The 24,682-nt window shown below is 50.7% G+C and overlaps 1 protein-coding gene across 1 annotated transcript in view; it reads left to right on the top strand.

Annotated features, from left to right (window-relative positions):
• Positions 1-24,682, top strand: part of LOC144584533 (methionyl-tRNA formyltransferase, mitochondrial-like) — a 78,531-nt gene that overhangs the window by 34,673 nt on the left and 19,176 nt on the right. The window lies entirely within an intron of this gene.

Genomic DNA, 24,682 nt, shown 5'->3' with positions numbered 1-24,682 from the left:
ACAGAGAAGTAGACCGGGAAAAAAAAAATCGCTGACTTGCTAGTTCGGGTTGGTTCGGGGTCGTCTAAACTGGAGGACTCAAAGTTTTCGGAATCAACTGATTTTGCCCGATTTAACCAACTTCCTACTCCATGTCACCCCACCCCAGCCTGCCCCTTCCCTTCCCACTGTCCGCCACTGCTTCCCTGCCTTGTCTGGCCACCTCTCTCTTTCCTTTGGTGTTGGACTCATAAAGTCATGAATTGGTGACACATAAAACGTCACTGGAAAGAACCAAAAAGGGCTCAAAGTGGAATTCACACCCACAGGGTCCCTCATTGTTAAAACTAACATGGGTCAACCTGGGATTCTTGGTGTCCTCTAATGGCTAAACCAATTTGTTTGAAGGTCATCCTCGTCATTTTCTAAGCCCTGATTTGCAGGCTTGGGGATGAAGCCACCTCGAAGGGGCAGCGTTTTTCACCCTTGGGATCTGAAGCCTTGAAGGAGCACCTTCTGCCTCCTCTGAGGATAATCCCCTTGTCTGTTTGTAAGTGGGGTCCATCTCAGCGGGAAAGAGGTTTCCCAGGGTCCTACATCCATCCAGGTTCACCTCCAGACAGAGTCACTCCAAGAACGCTAGCGGTCACAGAGTGAAGGCACCCATTGATTGGCCTTGAAGCCCTTGATCCCATCTCCCTCCACACACGCATTCTCACCTTGAATATGAATCAGGCAGCCTATGCACTTGGCTGCCCATTGCCGGCATGCGATGGAGTTCTCCAGGATGTAAGGGGCTAGGAAGGATACCGCAAAACCGTAACCTTTGAAATTCTCTCCGTCCTACCAAGAAGAGAATAAAACCGATTGAAATGGCCTTGGAAGGCCTGAGGATTTGCAGAACCGACCTCTCCTCTAAGATCTGCAGCAGAAGGGATTCTCGGAGGCCTGAAACAGACCTTACAGAGAGCCTGGTCATTGACGCGAATCGCATGTTCATCTTGCCAAGAGGCGAAGGAGGTGGCCTTCCTGTGTTTGTGAAAGCCAACTTCCAAGGGAACCCTCCTTGCCTTTGGAAGGCCAGTCCCCAAACCGAGCAAGCTCGTCTGCATCGTCCCAGAGGGGAGAGGAGCTCTGGATCAGGCCTGCCCTCAGCCCTTGGGGCCGCCTTCTTGTCCAGGCTTGGGACACATCAGGCTGGCATAGGTGGGAAGAGAAGCGGGGAGGAAAGCCACAGCCAGCCCGGGTCCAAGGTGAGCCCACCTGGCTCTACAGCCCCTGCTGTGGGAGGTGCTACCGGGAGGGGAGTGAGTGTCAATCGAGGAGAAGACAGTCCTAGTGGAGACCCAGGGCGGTCGCCAGACTCTCGTCTCCTCTGAGACGTCTGTTCTGCAAAGTCACTTCTGCTCTTTGGTGCTGATTGAGAAGGAAACCATTCATTGCTCGTTTCTTGGACATCATCAATGATTTCCTTCACTCCGAAAATGCACACCCACCCCACCCCAAGACCAAAGGCATGAAGCCTGATGGGCGTCGGATGGAAGGGAACCAGATGGACGTGCATATCACCACATCAGCAGAGCAGAAATGGCCTCTACCCATCGAAAGAAAGGCATTCCCTTCTATAGACACACTCAAGCTGAGTTCTCTCATGCTTGTCCCATCTGATCCGATGGCCGAGCCCACGCAGGAGAAGATGAAATCCTTACTCTAGAGAAGCCCCCGGCTGGGAAAGGCTGGTCTAAAGTCATGGAGCCAAAGTCCAAAGACACCAAGGAGAGGGAGAGTTTTGCCTCTTTCCGGGGAGCCTTCCTGAATATCAGGACTCTTCCCACAGGGTCTTCTGGTCGGCCAGCAAGAGGAGGAGGAGGCGGGAGGAAGAGGAGGAGGACTCACCTGAAGATGAAAGCTGGCCTGGAAGGGAGCCAGAACCTGGAAGCTGGCCTGCAGGGCCCTCTCTCGGCTCCCCTCACACTCCAGGAACCAGGGCTCGATCAGCTGGAGGCCAAGCAAGAACACAGACCCGTTTATGAGACCTCTCTGAGGGGCAAACCTTTTCCATTTTACAAACCTATCCTGCTTTTCCTTGAGATATCCCTCAGCCGGATGGGAGCCACGTAGCCCATCTGGCTGCCAAACACAGCTGGTCATTCATGGCCCGGTGGGTGAAATGGGGAAACGGTGAGAGAGAGGGAAGGCTCCCCCCCCCCGATCTACATGTTGTGGATCATCCCTCCTTCGAGCACTCCCGGAGAGCTCAGGGGTTCAGGGCTCTGGCTGTGGAAGTCAGAGGTGGGGAGTTCGATTCCCCACTCAGCCTCCTCGAGGAGGGCCCAGACTTAGGCCTCCCTTCCGGCTCGGCCGTTCTAAGAGGCAACATCACTTCGCTCTTGAGGAAAGCTTTCGTGTCTGAGAGATCAGTCTGGGCGATGCAGACTGGCTGGGACAGGTGGAGAGGAGGGCCACGAGGGTGATCCGGGGACTGAAAAGCAAGCCCTGTGAGGAAAGACGGAAGAAACTGGGCATGGTTAACCTTGAGGAAAGAAGGCCGAGAGGTGGTCACACCCAGGAGGGGCAGGAGGGGTTCTCAGTCATGCCAAAGCGCATCAGCACGTAAGGGGATGATGGACTCAAGGGACAGGAAACCAGATTCCTGTCGAACGATGGAACCAAGGAGCCGGCCGAGCCCTCCGACACTGGAGGCCCTCCAGAGAAAGTTGGACAACTGCGTGTCAGATCTAGTTTGATCCTATATAAACGCTGAAATGATCTGATGGGGACAATTCGGACAATATGGTAATTACAGATTATCCTCAATTTATAGTTTGACCATGAAGTTGGCAAAGTTTCTGCAATACTGAATGTAAATGCCAATCCAGGGGATTTCCTTTTGGGTTTATGCTTACCTGGAACATGACATCAATCCTCTCTGAGGTTGGCTCTTCTGTAACGAGGACCTCGAAGAGTTTCCCCCTGGCCTCAACGGATCTGGTGTACATGAGCTGAAAGGACAACCCAGGGAGTGAGGCCCGAGAGCTACACCGTTCCCCTGACGCCATGGGCTCCTCATAAACCAGGGGGTGGGCAAAGCGAGGCCCAGCAAAGAGTGGAAACAAACAGACATTGACCGCACAATGACATTAGGATGTTTAAGAGGCCTTGGCGGTTAAAAAAAAAAAGCAAAGCGACGTTTCAGCCTTCTATCCTCTTCTATATTGCATCCTCCTATGCAATAGGATGTTTCAGGAAAGCTCCCATCAGAGGTTAAAAAGGAAGACCTAGAAGAAAACCTGCCTGACATACCTCGATGTTGGACGCATCCTGTTCATCATTTGCTATCCTTTTAAGACGCTCCAGGGGAGGGAGGAGAAAGAGACTCTTGATGACTCTGTCCAGCATTTCCCGGAGAGCTTCCACTGGCAGGCGCGGCTTGAGGTGGCTAGCAGAAGGAAGGTAGATTGAGAATCCAGACAGAGGTTTACAAAGGTCCCAGGCAGAAAGGCAGCCCAAATCTCAGGCTGGCTCTTTCTCATTCTGATCTACATGTGAGAGCATCGTGACAAGAAATCAGACTGCCTCTGCCTCTGTATAATCATTGGCGAGTGGGCAGGGCAAGGACAGCAGCTTTGGAGGACTGTGTCTCTGGAGGGAAACCCTGTGGCCTTGAAGCCAGCTGGCAGCCTCACTTCCCTGCCCGTCTCGTGCCCGTCAACCAAACGCACTGACAGGGGAGCCCCCATGTCACATCGAAGAGCCGCCCCCGCCCCACACCAGTTGCTGCCTGAGGGAGGCCTCCCTAGCCCAGCTGGCCTCTCCGTTGCCTATCGATAACTTACCTCAGGGAGACTAAGGCCGAGATGGTTGCTGGGAGAAGGGAGCTTCTCAGGTTTTCGAGGCGCTCCGTCCCAAGAAAGGCCTGAAGACCCCCGTGGTGGTGGTGGTGGTGGTGGAAGGAGCAAAGAAGAAGGAAAAACAAGAAGGAGGGGGAGGAGAGATGAGGGTTTCATCCACTCAACAGAGGATACGACCAAAATGCTTTCTAAAATCGCCCGGAAGGGGGTTGAAGGTGCTTTCCTGAGGGGGAGTCCAGTCTTTTCCATGGACAGCCATTCCCCGAGGTGTTGGGGCAACAACCGTTCTGAGCAGAGCTGCCGGCTGGACGCTTTGCTCCCAAGGAGACCCCTCCCCAAAGAGCGGGTGGGGCTCTCGTGGTGGAAGCCCTCCAAGAAGGGTCTCCCTCATGGAGCTTCCAAAAGTCTCCTTTGTGCCACGAGGAAGACCCCCCCCCGGGTCTGAAGAGACGCCCCCTCCCTCGGGGCTTTCTGGGAACCCCACCGGGCCCTTCGGGTGTCCCACCCCCCACGTTGCTTACCAACAAAGCCTCCAAGAGCTCTTTTTTGCAGCCCAGCTGGAAGTTCCCGTCCTGGGCTTCAGAGATGGCTTTGCAGATGCAGGCGACGCTCTCGCAGAAGATCAGCTTCAGGTGGGTGTCCTGTCTTGCCTAAAAGAACCCAATGGTCATCATCCTCCTCCTTTGGTACTGGTACCAAATGTATGTCTACAATCTGCTTGTTTAACTTCCCTCAGCAGGGAGATCATGAACTTGGGGGCAGCCCCTGAGAAGGCTTCCTCTTGCCTCCCCACCAGATTCGCCTCGAACGATGGTGAGTCTCTCTCAGAAAAGATCAAACCCGAGAGAAGGATGTGGTTCAAAGAGCCTTGCCCAAAGTCAGGTAGGATTTCGTTCAAAACTCTGCGAAACCACCAGCCACAGAAACCGCAGTGAGCAGACACGAATTCCACGGGGGTGGGAAGGAACCCCTTTTAAGGAATTCTGTCGGCCTATCCAGCTGATTTCTCTCGGGTCCCTCCACCTCAAGAAAGAAGCCTCCTCAAAGGGTTGATCGTGTGAGGATCCTTTCGCAGTCCTGCCGCCTTCCGAGAGCCAGCATGCTATAGCCAGTTGAGTTTGGAACGGGGCTCAGATCGCGGCCTGGCCCTGGGAACTCGCGAGCGGGAGTCAACCCTGGAGGCCTTCAAGAGCCAACTGGACAACCCTCGGTCGGATCTGCTTGGATTCGGATTCCTGCCTCGAGGAGAGGGTTGGACTCGATGGCCTCCCAACTCCAGGATTCCAGGATTCCAGGGTGAGCTTGGTGTGAACGTCTCCCACCCTCTGGAAGCGGAACGAGGGCTGCCATCCAGAAGCGACTGGACAGGGCAACAACAATAGCAAGCCCTCCCCCCCCCCCGGTTCATGCCATTTGGCGGCATCTCTCTAGGATTCCTCAAGTGGGGGGAGGAGTTGATCATCATCATCATCATCATCATCATAGTAGGACAAGAGATTCCACTAGGGGAAATGCCACATATGAATAGGGGCCCTAGCAGGGACCCTCCATCCTGCTTCCACTTCAAGGGGAAAAATCCGGACACGGAGGTGCCCGATCACACCCTCAGATCTGCGACAGCTTACCTGGCTCTCAATTTTGACTCCCAGGACCTGAAAAATAAAATGGAGAAACTGACCTCTTTGCACAAGCCTAGAAAGGCAGCTGGCCTTTTTTAAATTTATTGTTTAAAATGTTAAGGACACAGGCCTTGGGCCAGGGGATAAACGGCTTTGCTATGCAAATGGCGCAGAATCATCAGAGGGGTTTCCCCCTCAATGGTCTGGATTTTTCTTGAATGGTTCTGAATGGAAAAAGCCCAAAACTGAACGCTTCTTGGCAGATGTCACCTCTTCCTTGCTAGGAAGGAGGGAAGTGAGATTTCGGGATTGAGACAGGCATTTAAGAGAGAGATCAATTCTCTCTCTCTCTCTCTCTCTCTCTCTCTCTCTCTCGTTCTTTCTTTCTCTTTGTTTTGGCTCCCAGAAAGAGATTTCCTCAGAGCCAGATGCCTAGACAATCCAAGATGAGCACTGAAAGTGGCCACTCATGAAACAAAACCTACAAGATGCAAGTGGTGAAGGTGAGGGAAGTCAGCTACTATGGCAACCAGACATCTTTTACCACTTGAGGAGCACCACTTCTGAATAGGAGCTAAGCGTCTCATCTGCTTCAGTTCTCAGTGAGGCAAGAAAAGGCTAATGGCAGCACCCTGAGACACACAAGCTGCAATGTGGCACCTGAATTTTAGGGCAGGTCACTTTGGCTGGTTTCTGGAGTACAGTGAACTCCCTCTCTTCCATTCCCACCCCTCCCCACAGCGACCTGCTCCCTCCGTGCCCCATTTCACCAGAATCCAACCCTCCGACCCCCTTCTACTTCTTACCTGGAAGCTCATCCTGTAAAGGTCGAGGACTTTCTTCAGGATCTCTGCCTCCCCACTCTTCAACAGGAGCTCTTTGGGGGCCCGGATGGCAACCCGGCCGTAGGCCAGAATCAGGGTCTTAAGGAGGTGCCCTCGCCTGCCAGTCTTGTAATCCTAAGTAGGCAACAGAAAGGGGTGTTTTGGCAAGGTGGCAGCTGCTACCTTATCATCTGTTTGTCTGTCTGTCTCTCTCTGCCCGTTTCCCTCTTCTGTCCATTCTTTGATCGCCAGGGCAGCAGGATTGATTTGGTTTTATCAAATTACTTATGTCCTGTGATCTGGGGGTGAGTGGGGGAAGGCGGACTGACTTTCCCCCATTAAAAATGCTTCAGGATTGTATGCTTAACTTCACTTTTTGGGTGTTGGAAACAATCCAGCACTCCACCTGTCTCATCTGCAGAAGCCCAGGGGCTGAAATCCTGTTGAGCAGCTCCGCAGGCACAATGATTCTGTGCACAAATCGACCGCAGAAGATGCCGCTTGGTGACAGGCTTCTCTTGGCAATTTTGGGGTTCTGCACCCTGAAATTGCCATCAAGCAGCAGCAATGGGCTCATAATGAGCAGGGATTTGCCACCAATGAGGATGATGTCATCCCCAGGTGCAGGTGGAGCTGCCCAACAGGAATTCAGCCACGGAATGCACTGCTGAGTCGTATGTCAACACTTAGGTAAATCCCATCAGTTGAGCAAACCTCCTCATTCTGCAGCCAGCGATCCCATGGAATGTGAAGATGAATGGCTGGCATCAGAGGAGGCTCAGGCTCCAGTTTTAGATTCCGTTGAATCCAGGGTGGCTTATTTGAGAGTTGGCATTGACCTGCTGGCCCCGGCCGCTGGCTTACCTTATGGTGGGTGAGGAGGGCAGACAACCCCATCTTGAAATCTATGCCAGCTCCGCAGTCGTCCAAGGTGGCCAGGGTCAGATCTAAATGGTCCAGCGCAGCAAAAGAAAGGATTTCGGCAACTTTCTGTAAGGGGGGGTGGGGGGAGAGGGGACCGAGAGAGAGAAAAAAATTGGAGAAGGGATGCTGATGTGAGAAATGAATGAAACTGGATTAGATCTCCCCGTGTGGAAGGGAGGGAAGACCACCCCTAGCACACCATCATGTTCCTGACTCTGTGGCATCCTAGCACAGCCGGGTGCTCTTCACTTCCTTGCAATGTTGTGGAGGGTTTCAACTTAAGAGAGGTAGAAAAACCTCCATCTATTAAGAAGAAGCCACCATCCCCGCCCCCCCCAAAGGACAAAAGAGACGCCAGGTGGGTACAGAACTCTGAAGGCTGCCCTGAATCGCTAGAGACTCACCTCTTTCTCGGCTGCTTCCAAATAATTGGCGCTCTCAATCAAACGCTCCAGCCAGTGCAGGACATACGTGCGGTCTGAGCAACAGGCCAATGACAAGCCCAGGACTTGATAGAGGACGCTCTGAAAGAGAAGGAGGGGTAGACCAGGGGGGAGGTTTCAGTCGAACAATCGGACACCTGTCTAGATCTTTGGGTTGGTGGTCCTTCACTGGAGGCCGTCCAGCAGAGGCTGGACAACTCCGGCCGAAATCCGGTTGCTTGGTGTGGAAAGTGGCCCTCGAGAAGGCCCACTGAAGCAACAGAATCCTGAGGGAGGCGTTGACCCATCCCACCCCCGCCCATTCAAGGGGCCTCCACCAGGGCAACTTCCTAGGCGAAGCAACAGGATTTCCGCCACTATGTTCTGCAGCAGCTGCTTTGGACGAATGTTGGCTGAGAGGGACTGAGGTCTCCCCCAGGTTGCAGCAGCTTTCCACGCTCGGGGGAGAAGCTGAGGGGCGATAGGACTGCGGGTTTTATGAGAAACGGGGGAACGAACCTTTTCAAGGGACCCGTCCGCATAGCTGCCCATCTGATCTTCCAGGGCTAAGATCAGGTTCTTGGTCCACGTGTCGTCCTCCATGGTCTTCAGGGACCTCCTCAGGAACTAAGGAGGAGAGCATGAATGAATCCAGACATTTGGTTCACGAGAGCCTCGGCGTCTGCTCCTAAGACTCCACTCCTGCCCTTTCCCCTGCCCAAATGCCTTAAAAATGTCCTTGGAAAATCACTTCTTAAAGAAATGGAGACTATGACTTCCCACCGGAGCTGAGGGGAAAAGGGACTAAGCACTCTCTTCACCTAGTCTAAAGCCAATGGGCTGCCAAACCGGAGAGCCAAAATGGACCAGCTTGGTCTCCGAGTCAAACATTGGGGGAGGACGGTTCTCTGCTGTGTCCTACGTCGTCTACACCTGTCTGTCCTTCTTCCCATTTGCTGCCCAGGGCATCTGACTTCACAGGCTCTTCCTTTTTGCCCCTCAGGCTAATGGACCAGAGTCCAGGAGACCCCCCTGCCCCCAGCCTGCTCTGTCGAAGAGATCCCTCTTCTCCCTCCAGCCAGTTCCTGGTCGAAGAAGAGCAGAACCTCACCTGCAGAAGCTTCTGCTGCCACTCAGGTTGGCTTCCTCTGGTGCCTTCTGGAAGGAAAAGAGGACATTGTTGTACCAACTCAATTGGGACAGGTGTGGGTGGGTGTGGGTGTGGTGTAGAGTTTGGGACCGTATTTTTCAAGAGTAGTACTTGAGCCATGACTTCTTGAAATGGAATCTGTTGGTCATCCCTCACTGTTTAAAGAGGAACGTCCTACTAACGTACTCTTAAAAATAGGCAAAAACCTCCCTCTTAGAGACCCCCAGGCAGGATTTTGAAAGGCATCTCTAAATATAATTGGCTACATGTGAAAAAAGGAGGCAAAAGTAATGCTGTTTACCAATTGTGGTGCTATTTCACAAGAATAACATTTCCTTACTATCCCTCAAACTAGCCGAGGATGGTCAACATCATCACTTGGAACACATGACTTTCACACTATAGGTGTGTCATGCACAAGGTGCAGACATTTTTCACAATCTTTCAAGTACCAAATGGTAGGAAAATCAGTCCTGTTTTTATTGTCTGTGCCCTGTTTTTGTGTGTACCCTATTGGTAAACATCGTGATCTTTACATATAGATTCAATATATAGAGAGAGAGAGAGCATTACAATGTTTCGACATCACCAAAATGACTAAAGTTCTCTGACATGTTAATAGAATCCATGTAAAAATACAAATAGAAAATGAATGTATGTTACAAAAGTAACATAACTATTTCCTTACTGTTTCCTTTATGAATTTGAAAACTGCTCAGAGACTTTAAGCCACCCCCCATGCCTGCCAGAACCTATATAGAGGTCCACCTGCTTCGTGTACGTCCCTGGGAGGGGGAGGCTGTCTAGGGAAGCACTTCAGAACTGGGGCAAAAGGTCTGAAAAGGCAAACCTACTTTTGGATTGCCAGGTGCTCCTGAATTCGTCCAGGAAAAAATCCAAAATCAGGTGAACGGATAAAACGAATGTCAAGAACTTTAGAAAAATGGAAGCAAGATCAAGGGGCCTTCTGGAAGACAGCGCTATTCCTCGGATAGCTTGCAAAGTGAAGTGCAGCACTTTTAAGATTTTGAGACGGCCCGGGGGGCGGGAAAGCATTTCACCATTAATCCTCCTGTCAGGCACCCATCGGGCGACCTACCTGCCTGGCAATACCCCCAAAGCGCTGGGATTTGCTGCGCCCACAGATGAACGATGGCCTCGTGGATGTCAGCTCGCAGGGCGTGCAGAAGCTGGAGGGCCCAGAAGCCTCTTTGGCTCCCGGAGGAGGACAATACCTGTAGGCAGGAGAGGAGACATGAGAAAGGAGGGCCCCCGAAGGAGAAGCCAGGACTCACTCGTCCATCTCTAACTGCCAGCGGCTCAGATTCAGGAGCAGTTCCTCTCCTGGAAATAGGCAGGCAATCGCCCTCCCGAGAGGAGGGGGATCCCAGTGGCCCGTTGGCGCCTTCTCTGCTCGGTCCATTTCCTATCCGGGGTGTGTCTGTCCTGCGCTGGGCAACATCCCGGCCTTGAAGAGGATGCTCAAAGCAAGGCTGCTCCCCGAAGCCTCGGAGGGCATCCTCTCGTCAGGCTCTGGTGGCAACGAGGCCACCCTTCATGCCATCGCCTGGTTAGTCTGATTGATGAGCTGAGGTACGGATGGTTTTGATTTCCTTGCTTTATATGAGATGCGTTGCTTTTAGATGATGTTCTATTTATTGTCCTTAATTATTTTTTTTAACATAAACCGCCCAGAATAGTGCCTAGCATTACGCAGGCACGATCCTAACTTATGCTTTCCTTAGGATTCTGGGTCTCTCCGCTGGATTTGGACGGGGGAGCCCTTCCACTAGATGACACCATCCCACAGAAAACTGCCCCCCAAAAAAGCAAGTGGGTGGTTTCCTCACTGAGAGACCAGAACAAGACCGGGACGTCTTCTCTAGTTCCCTCTCGTGGCCCCTTCGGTTGTTGCGTTTTCAGTTTTTTACACAAGCGGGGGAGCTGGTTGGCCCCAGCAGGGCTGAGGGCTGCATTTTGCCTCTCCCTGGGTTGTCATGAAGCCAGCTAACAATATTGCAGCTGAAGGAACTTTCCGATCCTTCAGGGAGTTCCTTTCTTCCTACATTTCTCGTTAGCCCTCCTTTAACTAATTTTCTGCAATGAAGAAGGCAACGACATCTCCTTTCAAAGGGGGGGAGGGGGGAGCGCTTTGCTACGGGATGGCCAGAAGGGTCTCCCACTCAGCTCCCCAGCCAGCGTACTGGGCCGAAGAGGTTTCTGCAATACCTCTCTTTTGGAATCCCTGCACCGAGAAGCCACCACACACTCTGGGAAATGGGAGGTCAAGGAACTGAGAGGACCTTTCACCTCCATACTCTCCTCCCACCCACCCCCCAAGACACAAACGTAGATGCTTTTTCTAAGCATTGCTCACCAGAAGCCGTCCGAAGACTTCTTGCGGACTTGGGAGCTTTACTAAAAGGAGAAGAACAGGGGTCGAGGGGGGGGGAGGATGTTAGTGATGCAACCCCTGGAATCATGGAAAGGTTTCCCGCTGTTCCTCATCTCCTTCCCAGGTCTAGTCACTAGGATCCTTCCAGCAACGGACCGGGCTACTTCGGAAAGCCACAAAAGGACATGGAGGTCTGGGGGGGGCGGAGGTGGGCCTGCTCCTTTCTGGAGCGCCCCGGACTCCCCTTGGCCCGAGCTTTCACTGAGAAATAGGAGGATTCCCCTTCCCTCCGGGCTCAAGGAACGGCGAGCCTCCTTCAAGCCCAGAGGCCCTGCCTTGCATCTTATCCCATTGATCTCTGGCCCCTCTGGGGGTGCTCTGGCCTGGGTTTTCCTGGGACATATGTCTGACATTGGCCCCTGGAAGGCTCCCCACCCACCCGAGACCTCTTCAGCGAGGCATGACCTCTCCAAAGGAGAGAGGGATCCATTCCTTCCCATGGGAAGTGAGGTGAGTGCCAATCCCACCCAGCCATGCACAGTTCAAGCCCAGGGGACTGCCTTTGGTACCCAACCAACCCACTGACCAACTGACCTCCTCTGCAGGATCCCAGGAAGAGGACGGATCCTTCCGGCCGAAGGACGGCCAACTCCTTCAGGCATCTGCAGAGCGGGGTCAGTGCTGGCGTGTATTCCGGAGGAAGCAAGAAGGATAACAGCTTCGGCCACAGAGCCTGCCAAGAGGAGAGAGGGGACCGTCAGAGAATCAGAGCCCAGCCTCGGTCTGGGGTAGCTCGGCATCACAGATTGGGGCCAGGCTGGTGTTCTCTTCCCCGAATGTCGTAGGACTGCTGGGAAATAAAGCGCCCCCCAGGCTAAAATGCCAGCTCTCTCCCCGCCTGACCTCACCCCGAGGAGGAAGAGGGGTGAAACTCCTCCGGTCTTCTGAAGAGCAAATGCACCCAAGCCACTCACTTTAAACATCCCGGTGGCCGAAGTGTTGACGTGCTCCAGGACCTCGATGGACAAGTCCTGGACATCGGCTTCCCTTGGCATCAGGCCTCTGGCACTGTCTCTGACCTGCCGTACACAGACACACAAGAACCACAGAAACAGCAAGGTCAGGAAACCAGAACCGTCTCCCAAAAAGCGCCCCTTCACCCACGGGGAGTGCCACAAGCACAAAGCTTGCGCACCTCGGAAGTGTTTGAGCCAGACGGTGGTGGCAGCACCTGGAGGAGGTGCCCCTGTGCCAAGGTGCAACCCAGCCAAGGCTGGAACGAAAAGGAGGGACTCGGACACAGAAACACACACACAGATGGGAGGGCCTCTTCCCCACCCAGCCGATTCCGAGAGGGGCTCGACTGCACACCCACCCCTGCACAACGTTTCCAACCAGTGCACTCTTGATGATGGAGGGATGATGGGACGCCTACTAGAGCCCAGAGCTTGGGAAACGTCTTTTGGAATGGCAGGAGGCAGGCGGTCACGAGACAGGCAGGCCCAGAGAGGCCTCCCGATGGGCTTGGAAGGGGTCCCCGAGTCGCCTCATCCCTGCCAGAGGAAGGCTCTCTCGCGGCTCTTTCCCGCTGACTTACCCCTTGACTGGTACGAACGGCGACCTGACGGAAGAGGTAGGTGACCATCTCCCATTCCAGACATCCCTCGACCTTCAGGGAGCTCAGGAGCTCCTTCAGGAAGAACAGGGTCGCTTCCCTCGCCTGGCAAAAAAAGGGAGGAAAGTCATCTCGTCGCTTGCCTCTCCAAGTCTGCCTCCCGTGCTGAAGAAACCCCATCTGAGGCGGGATCCGGAAGCCCCTAAAAGCGCCTTGGGAGGAGAGCTCCTGGTCCCGCCGGCCATTCCTTCTGCAAGACCAGGGCCTGCTTCCTGCCAGGGAACATTTCTGAGGACTGGAACCTCCTTCTCTCGGCCTTTACTCTCCCTGTTGAGCAGACTCAGGTCGTGCAGATGTCTCCTGGCTGTGGCTCCTGTTTGGACTCCCTGGCAATTTCACTGGGGCCCCGGCAGGGATTCGTTATTGCCAGAGTTTGGACAATTCTTTTTTTTTTTTGTATGCTTTTCTTTTTCCTCCCTTCCTCCCTCCCTCCCTCCTCCTCCTCCTCTTTCTTGTGGATTATAGAGCTAACATCACACAGCCAGAATGGTCTTTTTTACTATAGTCCAAAAAAAGTAAATTTCTTTTTGGTTGGGCATGGAAACCACTTTCCATCTGGACTGCATGGTTTTCTCTGAATCCCCTCAATGTTTGGGCCTCACCCTTTGTCTGAGTCGGGTGGCAAGACTTTGCTTTTACTCCTGGCTTGGAAAGCCAGAGAGACCTTTCTGCCTTGCACCCGCGTCTCTAGGCCCTCGTCTTCATCTCAGCTCATGACGTTCTACTTGTGGCGATGGGATCCACCCTTCCTCTCCATGACGTGAAAGAGGCTGGAGAGATCTCCAGATCACCAGAAGGGAGAGCAGCAAAGCTCTTGGGGAGTGGGATGATTTTCAGGCTGCTCTGGGATGGGGTGAAAACTGTTCCGCATCCCTGTGTCAGCTGGAGGATTCTGGGCAGTGTAGCCTAGTGATGCCACTCTTATGATATCTTTCTAGCACCCCACCCCTGGGGCATGTGGAGAGAAACCAACGGGGGCTTCCGTTTTGGGTGGGAGGGATCACCATCAGAGCCTTCTCTAACTTACCTTGCTGAACGTGGACTTTTCAAGAGTCCGGAAGATCTTCTTGAGGTTTGGGGGATGACAGTCCACGCAGCCCTCCAGGAACAGATAAAGTCCCTAAAAAGAAAACACGGGCGGTGGGGGGGGGGAAGAGAGAAGTCAGTGCTTGTTTGGTGGTGTGCCTTTTCTCAGCCATGCAAATTGAGCCCCCGGGGCTGAAGAGCAGCAGGACCGCTTCCTGGGCAGGACAGTGGTCAAGGCCCCAGAGAAGCCTGCGAGGGGGCCCTTCCTATTCTCCCAGAGCTCAGAAAGGCTTTCGGGGGGGGGGTTGGACTACCATCTTTTGACTCTCCCACCCAGCAACAGTGGTGCTCTTTACGGTGCCCCGTGCGCAACTCTTGGCGCTCAGGGCCTGTAAATGTCTTCCTAGGTCTGGAGCCGTTTCACTGCCCCCTCACCCCCCAAAAATCCCTGCGTCTCCACTCTCCTCTGTAGGGCTGCCTCTGCCAGCTTAAGGGATGGCCTGGCTTTGGTGATCCAGGACAAGCCCAAGCAGGGAGACCCTGGCGAGCACCTCTCTGCCATCATCCTCCCGAGCGTGCCCGTCTCCAAAGAATATATTCCCGCCTCCCCCATGACTATCCATTTACTTTGGCCATGAGGGGAGCATCCACCATCCTGCTCTCCTTGATGACATCCGGGAACTTCCTTAGTATTTCATCCTGCTGTGGCTGGTACCGAACGAGAACGGCCAACATGGGCCACCGAGCCTTCAAAGCCGCCTCGCTCACCTGCAAGAGAGAGAAATGCAAAGAAGCTCCTTAGGGTTCGGTCCCTCAGTCAATGCAGGGAAACGGATCCATCCCCAGAGGAGAAGGAATCTCATCTCAAGCCAGGACAAGCTTTGCTGGCCTTCGTCAGAAACCAATGGTGACCATAAGATCCCGGCACTCTGGACAGACAGGATTCTTCCCAGCTGTGCAGTCACCGGGCAAAGCAGCCCATCATCCGGACGCTTGACGATGACCAACACAGGAGCAAAAGAGGGGCTGTGTATCTTTTTCATTCTTTTTTTGCAAGGCATCACTGGGAGGGGAGAATCAAGGTTGCCCCCCCTCCGCCCAATGGAAGAGCAATCTTTGCATTGCAGCTCCTTCCCCAGCAACTATTCCGAGTGAGGGCACTACGTCTCGCCTTCCCTCCCGATTGGCTTTGAGTCAGAGGGAAGGCGCTGCTCCCCCTTCCTTGGCCCTTCCTGACCAGAGCCAAGGCAAGGGAAGCCCTTTTGTGTCAGAGACACGAGCCTCTTCCTGTGCAGGGAGCAGCGAGAACGAAAAAAGACTCCCCTCTCCCAGGCTGGCACGACTCCTTCTACCTGATACAACCGGGAACTCACCCAAATTGAAATAAAAATGAGTTTGCTTACATTTCTGTCCTCCTCCTGCTGCCAGTATCCACTCAGCCGCTGGTAGATGGACAGGAGGGGACGGCAAAAGCTGGACTCCGCCTCCCGAGGGTAGTGGCACAGCCTCCAGTTCTTATAATAGTGGGCGACGGAGACACACATTTTCTCCACAGCTGTGAAAGAAGAGGACGAAGGTGAAAGCCTGACCCCTGAGGACCTTCCCTGGGGTCAGAGACATGGAGCTTCTAGCAGGCGGACAGGGTTTGACCCTTAGGGGAAATGGACCGGATCCTTCCCCATTGCTCCTTTCCCAAATCCGCTTGGCTTTCTTTTGCAGAAGCCTCGCTCGACCTGCTCTACTTGCCCCTTGCACCTCGTGTGTTGCTTTTGGTCTCCTCCCCTTCTAACACTTGGGGTTAAACTGAACAATCCATTTCTCTGCCCTTGAAGAAAGCCGTTTGTCTCTTCAAAAGCTGGAGCAAGTCTCAGGAAAGTCACCGGGAAACGCAAGACGGGAAGAAGACGGGAAGATGGGATGGTGGGGAATATGCCAATGACCTCGGCACAGAAGTCTGTACTTTAAGGAGAAGAGGGGCTCCGTCTAGAAAGGCCGTCAGACGGATAGGAATGGGGAGGACTCTTAGGCCAACTCCCGAGGAAGAGATCCGCTTTCCCACTCACCAGAACAGATGGCCACCTTCTCTCGGCTTCCCAGGTCAAGGATCAGGATGACCTGAAGGTAAAGGAAGCTGGAGATGATGTAGGGGACGGTCCGGAGAGCTGCAAAAGGAGAAAAAGACCCACATCATGATCTACTCATTCATTTCCATCAAGATGTGATGGGGAAGAAATCAAACAGGGTAGTGAAGCCCAGCAGGAAGCTTAAGAGGCACAACCCAAACACTCCTTCGAGGGAAGGCAACGGGCATTCTGAGGAGGAGGATGATCACGCTGTAGCCGCTTTCTGCTACAGCTCAGTGTCAACATCACTCCGGGGCAAGCTTGGGCGAGTCTTTTTTGAGACCCAAGGTAGAAGCAGGGAAAACAGCAAGGCGAGGGGGTCCGGCAGAAAAGACACCACCCTCTACCAGGGATTCAAGAACAAACAAGGAACACTGGGGAAAGGGTGGGCTTTCCTGCAATTAGTCGGACATTGTGCAGTTGGGGAAAAGGGGGTCCCTTCCCACTTCTAATTTTAATGGAGGTCTCATGAATTTGGCACCTTTGGTCCAGCTTCTTCAGTTCACTAGTCCTCCCCCAATCCCCCTCCCCGCAAGCCATCTGGGAAAGGAGGACATCAAAACCCACAACCATGGAAGAAAAACTCGAGAGGTGCAGACCGTAGCGAGAGCTGAAGTTCTCCAGGGTCTTCAGCATCATGGGGTGGGGCGGCGTGTCCACCTCCTTTAAGATGTTCTGGAGGTATCCCATGACCTCATGGAAGTGGCCTTTGGCCAAAGACAGAAGGAGGTCGCTGGCTCTCTTGCTGCGGTCCTCCGGAGCTCCCTAAACAAGCAGATCAGGTTGAGGCATCATTACTCCCTTCTTTATCCCCTTGCAAACTTGAAATGGGGGACAGGCTTTCGGGGAACCAATGAATCCAGAGGTCAGGAAAGTTTTGGCTGTCCGTGGCCAGAATCTCCCATCCAGCCGGGCTGGTAACGAGGGCGGCTGGCGGTTTCTCAGAACTGTCATCTTCAGAAAAAGATACTAACTTTCCTAAACTCTGGATTGATTCCGTGATCCGACCCTGGCTAGAAGTGCTGGTCAAATGGCCCAGCGTGCACAATCCTTCCGGCAGACAGCGACCAAACCCAACCCTGCCCCCCAAAGCCAATATTTTAACTAAACTATCTTTTGTCTTACACCACTGACTAAATATTACTGGTAAGCACCAAAACAAATCTGTTCCCCAGGCTTGCCCTCATCCGTTTCCTATCGTCCGGTACCCCCTGACCCCCCATTGCTGAAAGGGTAAAAAAGCACGCATAAACTTTAACTTAAAAACATTTTAAAAACAGCAAACATGAGGCTGTTTAAACCATTGTTATGCTAATCAGGTGACCCAAAATTTAATCGTTATGTGAAGCATGGTCCCAACCATCGCTAAGCGAAAATCGCCCATAGGGACCATCGTTAAATGAAGCGCAAAAAGGCTCAGAAAAAGTCATCGCTAAGCAATTTCATCGTTAAATTGAGCAATTGCTAAGCGAGGCATCACTGCATTTGTTATCTATTTTCAACTCTCTGTACATTTCAAGTGCCCAACCATTACAGTGCACCTAGTCCATATTATCAAGGTGTTTACTCTGCTAGATATCCCATGTATTACAATCTTTAAATGCTCATATGACATAAAACTTCTAAAAAACCATCAATTTCACCAAAAATACTGAGAACAACAAACATTTTGTTAAACATTCATTGCAAACGACCCCCACCCTGTATTTTCAAGTAACAGGACACCCAACCCGAGCCAACTTTAACAAAACAAGCAATATAAGTAATAGCCCCACCCCAAGAAAAAAAGACAGACACCCCAGCTGAGTACAACAAGGAAATTCCACCGTAGCCAGAGTCTAATATACAAGCCAACTCACCCCACACCCCAGTTAAATCTAAATAATTTCCCCACCCATGCAACGTACTGACACTCCTCCAGCAGATCTTTCCAGAAGACATCAAGGCCCTTTTCCAACACTGCCTAACAACCACCTACTTTCAGTAGGATAACAAGTTCTATGAACAGACAGATGAAGTGGCCATGGGGAGCCCCCTCAGCCCAGTTATAGCAAACTCCTACAGTGGTACCTCGACTTACAAACTTAATCCGTATTGGAACGACATTCGTACGTCAAAAAGTTCGTAACTCGAAGTACCATTTCCCATTGAAATGCATGGGAATGGAATTAATCCATTCCAGCATTTCAAAAGGCAAAAAAGCAGGGGGAAAGGGCTGGAAAATTGAATTTCCAGGCCTTTCTCCCTGCCTTTTTGGCTTCGGAGGTCTCAAAGGGCTTCCTCTGATCTCGGGGGGAAAGCCCTTTGAGAACAAGGTCGAGGCTCTGTTTCCAAATCAATGCCTTTTTTTTTTTTTTTTTTTTTTTTTGGCCTATGGGGCTGTTCATAAATGGCTCCCTGCAAAAAGGCAGGGAGAAAGCGCTGGAAATTCGAATTTTTGCCTTCGGAGCTCTCAAAGGGCTTTCTGCCCAACATCGGAGGAAGCCCTTTGAGAGCTCTGAAGGCGCAGATCATGGCGGCAGGGACCCCCAGGGAGGTCTCCCATGGTGGCAGGCAAGCCCTGGGATACATCCCTCGTGGTACCCGCCGCCGCGATCGGCAGCTTCAGAACTCTCAAAGGGCTTCCCCCCGATATCGGAGAGAGCCGTGTGAGAGCTCTGAAGGCAAAAAGGCAGGGAGAAAGGGCAGGAAATTCGAAGTTCCAGCCCTTTCTCCCTGCCTTTTTGCAGGAAGCCATTTACAAACGGCTCTGTTAGCAAAAAAAAAAAAAAAAAAGGCATTGACTTGCGAACAGAGCCTTGACCTTGTTCCCAAGTCGAGCTCTGTTCACAATTCAATGCCAATTTTTGCCAACGGAGCTGTTCGTAAATCGAAAAATCCGTATCTAGGGACGTTCAGAAGTCGAGGGTTGACCATACATGGAACATTTCGAAAAAAAGGCCCTGGCTTCGGCACCCTTCACACCCACAGTCTGGTTCCGATACATGGATGACACCTTCGCAATTTGGAACCACGGTGAAGAAAAACTGGAAGAATTTCAAAACCATCTTAACAGCATCCACCCAATTATACAATTCACCATGGAAAAAGAAACAGAGGGCCAGCTCCCTTTCTTAGATGTTGTGGTCATACGCAAAACTGGCCTCCTATTGGGACATAAGGTCTACAGAAAACCCACACACAGAGACCGGTACCTACACAAACACTCCAGCCACCACCCAGGACAAAAAAGAGGCATAATCAAAACTCTGGTAGACCGTGCAAATGGGAACTGTGAAGCTCCATTTCTCAGCACCGAACTCAACCATCTGAACTGGGCCCTACAGGCGAATGGCTATTCCAAGAATGAAACCAAGAAAACAACACCAAACTGAAGAGGAAAAACAGGCACCCACAAATAAAGTATTTCTGCCTTACATCAAAGGGGTAATGGACCGCATGGGGAAACTTTTGAAAAAACACAGCCTACAAATATTACACCACAAATATTACAGTCAGCAAAGGACAAAAGGAAGCCCCTCACCACTGCAGGAATATACCGGATACCTTGCAGTTGTGGACAGGTATACAGTGGTGCATCGCAAGACAGGCGCTCCGTTATCGACGAATCCGCATTATGACAAGATTTTTGAATGTGGGAATTTTGTTGTGCGATGATCGGTTCCCTGTTTCAGGAACCAATTTTCGCTTTCCGATGATCAAAACAGCTGATCGCCGGGGTTTCAAAATGGCTCCCTGCTGTGTTTAGGAGCCATTTTTCGCTGCACAGGAACCCAAAAATGGCCACCCCTATGGAGGATCTGTGCTGGACGGTGAGTTCTTAGCCGATTGGAACGCATTAACCAGGTTTTAATGCATTTCAATGGCTTTTTTATTTTGCTTAACGACGTTTTCGTTCTACAGCGATTTTGCTGGAATGAATTAATGTCGTAATGCGAGGCACCACTGTATATTGGAACCACAAAACGCAGCTTTCACACCAGACTCAAACAGCATGAGAGACACTGCAAACTACAGCAACCGGAAAAATCAGCAGTAGCTGAACATTCCCTAAAACAAGCCGGGCGTGAAATTCTATTTCAAAACACTGGACTACTGGACAACCCCAGCAAGCTTTATGTTAGACTGCACAGGGAAGCCACTGAAATCCATAAGCACCAGCAGAGCTTCAACAAAGAAGAGGAAAGTCTATAAAACTTAATAAGGCCTGGCTCCCAGCACTGGAAAATACAGCCTGCAAAAGGTCAACCAACTCTACCCAGCCACGAAAGCCAGGGGTCATTGCACAAAAAAAGACCAGCTAAAGATACCCATCAATCACAGTGACAGATAATCTCTCCCTCTTATCATAACAATACATCCACAACAAAAACACGCTGATCACCATCATCAACCTATCTCCTGAATAGGACAAAAAGCTGTTCCCACAGCTATAAATGCTCAGCTATCCAGCAAACAGCAACAGAGCATGTACTGAGTTCCTACTCCAGTCCTCTGAAGATGCCAGCCACAGAGTCTGGCGAAACGTCAGGAACAACAACCTTCAAAACACGGTCAAAGAGCCTGAAAAACCCACTACAACCACATATAGATATCATTTCCTCTTCTTTTCACTTTAAAATACTGATTTTTCTTGATTGCAAAAGCATTGACACTCTGATGTATAACTGGATTGATAAGGATGCAAGAAAAGAATCTACAAATTTATTTTTTCTTAAGTAACTATATTAAGATATATTGTTAGCAACTCTGGACGTTCATCTATATAGGTAACAGATAAGAATATATAATTCTTAAACTTGAAATGTTTCATGTTAAATATAATAATAGAAAATGCTTAGTGAAAGATAAATATAGGTGTAAGATTATACTTCAGATAATGTATGTATGTTAATTATTATAAATCAGGAAGGTGTTTACTAAACTTAATAGTTGAAGCATTGATACAAAATATACATACACATACACACATACATACACATACACACACACACACATATTAAAAAACTTTTATTACATCACAAACAGACATAAAAAACAAACAAAAACCTATATGCGGGAAGGTGTTTTCCATACAATCATATCCAGTATATAGTCTGACTACATAAACCATATTGCCCTACTAAGATATTTAAACCATATTATATATACACACACACATATTAAAAACTTTTCTTACATCACAAACAGACATAAGAAACAAACAAAAACCTATATGCGGGAAGGTGTTTTCCATACAATCATATCCAATATATAGTCTGACTACATAAACCATATTGCCCTATTAAGATATTTAAACCATATTATATTCTCCGTTTTAGAATATAATATGGTTTAAATATCTTGGTAGGGAAATATGGTTTATGTAGTCAGACTACATATTGGATACAGTGGTGCCTCGCATTGCGACGTTAATTCGTTCCAGCGAAATCGCTGCAAAACGAAAACGTCGCTATGCGATATTAAAAAGCCCATAGAAACGCATTAAAACGCGATTAATGCGTTCCTATGGGCTTAAAACGCACCGTTCAGCGAAGGTCCTCCATAGCGCGGCCATTTTTGGTGGCTGTAGAGCAAGGAATCCATCCCAGAAAACAGCGGGCGGCCATTTTGTTTACTCAGCGGCCATTTTGATACTGCCAATCAGCTGTTAAAAAAACCACAGCTTTGCGATGATCGGTGCCCGAAGCAGGGAACCGATCATCGCAAAGTGAAATTCCCCCATAGGGAACATCACAAAGCAATCTCTTTTGCAACTGCAAAAAATGTGTTGCAAAGTGATTTCATCGCTAATCAGAGCGATCGCTATGCGAGGCACCACTGTATGATTGTATGGAAAACACCCCCGCACATATGTATATGTTTTTGTTTGTTTTGTGTGTCTGTTTGTGATGTCATAAAAGTTATTTTTTTAAAAAAAAAAAGTTAGATCCTGCCTTTCAGACTGTCCCCTCCTATCAGACCTGCCCTCTGGAACGATGGAAAGATTGATAAAAGCCATTGCCGAGATGCCCTCCTCTGCAGCTCCAAAGACTCCGAAGACAACTTTCCAAACAAATTGCTGTTGATTGTGAAAAATTGCCTCTTACCTCTTTCAGCATCTCTTCGGTCAACAGAGGGACCAGCAGCTTCGTCTTGCTCTCTCCAGCTGTGTGGAGGAGATCTTGGGCAGCCACATCAGCATCTTCCAGGCCCTGCAGCTGGATGCTAACCTGATGCTGAAGCTCTGAAAGGAAGAACATGGGATCGGTGGTTACCAATAAGAGAGTTGTAAGCCGCCCAGAGACCTCTGGGTAGTGTGGCCGGCATATAAATTGAATAAATAAATAAATAAATAAATAAATAAATAAATAAATAAATAAATAAATAAATAAATAAATAAATAAATAAATAAATAAATAAGAGGCGCAAGGAACAGAGTCTGGCAAATCTGTCCTAAGATGGTGGGCTTGGAAGGGCTGATGAGACCATCCAATCCAACCCCCTGCTGGACCTGGAAGCCAAGCCCTGGGAGGATAGACTGAAAGAACCCCCTCCCTCCCGCCCTCCTTCCGCCCCCCCACCTACCTTTTTTTAAGTGGCCCTCCATATTGGACCACTTTGGCCCCAGAGGGGCCCTGGCTGCCAGATGGATAGGATATATCAATAATTAAACTACTACTAATAATGATAATAATATTGATAATAATAATGAAAATGATAATAATAATATTGATAATAATAATAATCAGAATAATAGTAATCAGAATAATAATAATAATAATAATAATTAGAATAATAATGATAATGATAATGATAAGAATAACAATAATTTGAGTGAACTAAGCAAAAAAAAATCCTTTTTTGCTCAGGACCACATTCACTCTGAGGGAAAATTTTGAGGGGGGGACAGAGGGCTTGTCTTTCCTCTATGACATGTCTTGATGACCCGAGCTGGCCAAGGGGGGCAAGGCTGCTGGCCTGCAGGCTGCTTTCATCATCCTTAAAACCATTATGATCTGGCCTGTTTACTGCCCCCTGTTTACCACAACATCCCATCCCAGGAAGCCCTCTGGGACGTGTGAGGAAAGCCCAAGCGGCTTTTGCCTCTCAGGGAACCAGACCCGGGAGGCCAAGTCGGCTTCCATCGTTCCAGGATGTCCTCTCAGCAGAAGAGGCTGCCCGGCCCTTTCCTGACTTATATGTGGGTCTGAGGTCTGCTCCTGGTCCTCTAAATAAAACCCACGGTGGTCCCAGCCAAGCATTTCTAGTCCTTCTCTAAGGGTCTGACTCCTCTGGAGAACTGAACAATTCAGCATGGCTGGGGTTTGATTCACAACCCGTCTTGCGTCTCAAACCGCCATCGGTGCTCACACGGGGGATCTGGTTTGGGTCAAGCTTTCACACTCTTCATCCTTCCTGCACCGCAAGGAGCCTTCCCATGCCCAGCTCCCTCCCTTCCTCTGGTCCTGCCTCTTGGCCGCTACTCCTTCCTGGGCCTGCCTCTGCCGATTCTTTCCTGGTTGGCAGCCCCGAGGGCTCTCCGACTCCAGGGCGAAGGGGATATGGGGGGGGAGGTGCACCCAAGAACCCAGGAGAAGGTTGCCTCCCTGGGGACGCCCAGGCAGCACAGGGAGAACTCCAACAGATGAGTCCCAGAAATCCCCTAAATGGAGCCCAACGCGGATACGTGTGGCCAGAAAAGAGTCCCAGGGCAGGGTGGGGGGTGGGTGCTGGAGGGTGGGGGAAGCGTTGCAAGTGTCTCCCTGATATAGTTCAGGAGGAGCCAGGGAGGGGGTACGTGCCCAAAAGAAACACGCCAGGTCTTGTTTGCAGACAAGTGGGGTAGAACTTCCCAGGTTCAGCCCAGGAGCCTGTCCGAGGATCCTCCCCCCCAGTCAAGCCTGAGACAACTATATTTCTGAAAAAGCTTTTTATAGAAAAAGAACATAATGGAAAGGTCCTTCCTCGTTTCAGAATACAAAATATCAAAGGTCTGAACAGTCGTTTTGCAAAGCACGCCACGATTCACAACTGAGAAAGAACCCCGATAGAATCACACACACCTCAATCCGTTACTTCTCTTCCTTGCTCTCAAGTAAGGCGTACAGGACTGACCTCATCTCTGGGGACATTAACTAGTTTAAACTAATTTGAAACCCGATGTCACCAGAGAAACCACCGAAACGTCATCCCTGCCCGCGTTACTTGAAAACAAGGGAAAGGGCTCGCGCTATGTGTCGTTCAGCTGCCACTGGTTGATGACATCAACACTGTTTATCTTTCAGAACCAAACAGACATTGTTTCTTGTTACAGGTGATGACAGTACAAGCAGAGTTGTTAACTCTTAACCAAACATCCTCCATTCTCCTCCTCCTCCTCAACCACCACTCTCCCTCACCCAGATTCCAGCATCATCAAAACTCTATTCTCTCCCTCTCTTCCTCCTGCAGAGATTCTGGTGACTCCACCTCTAGAACACTCTCATTGGTCCATGCAGATATATCTCATTAATATTCATTATCTGGGCGGATGCCACTACCATTCATGCTGGTTGCAACGCTTGCCCAGAAAGCTTGGAGGGTCTCATCCGGCCATGGGGACACATGTCTTAGTGACCTGCTGGCTAGAGCAGGGGTCCCCAACCTTTTTCACCCCACGGACCGGCTGGGGAAGGCGAGGCACCCCCGCACCCATCTGCATGTGTGAATAAG

This window comes from Pogona vitticeps, chromosome 12, assembly GCF_051106095.1.
Source record: "Pogona vitticeps strain Pit_001003342236 chromosome 12, PviZW2.1, whole genome shotgun sequence".
Taxonomy (NCBI): domain Eukaryota; kingdom Metazoa; phylum Chordata; class Lepidosauria; order Squamata; family Agamidae; genus Pogona; species Pogona vitticeps.
The sequence above is the reverse complement of the archived record's forward strand: the minus strand, read 5'-3'. Positions and strand labels throughout refer to the sequence as shown.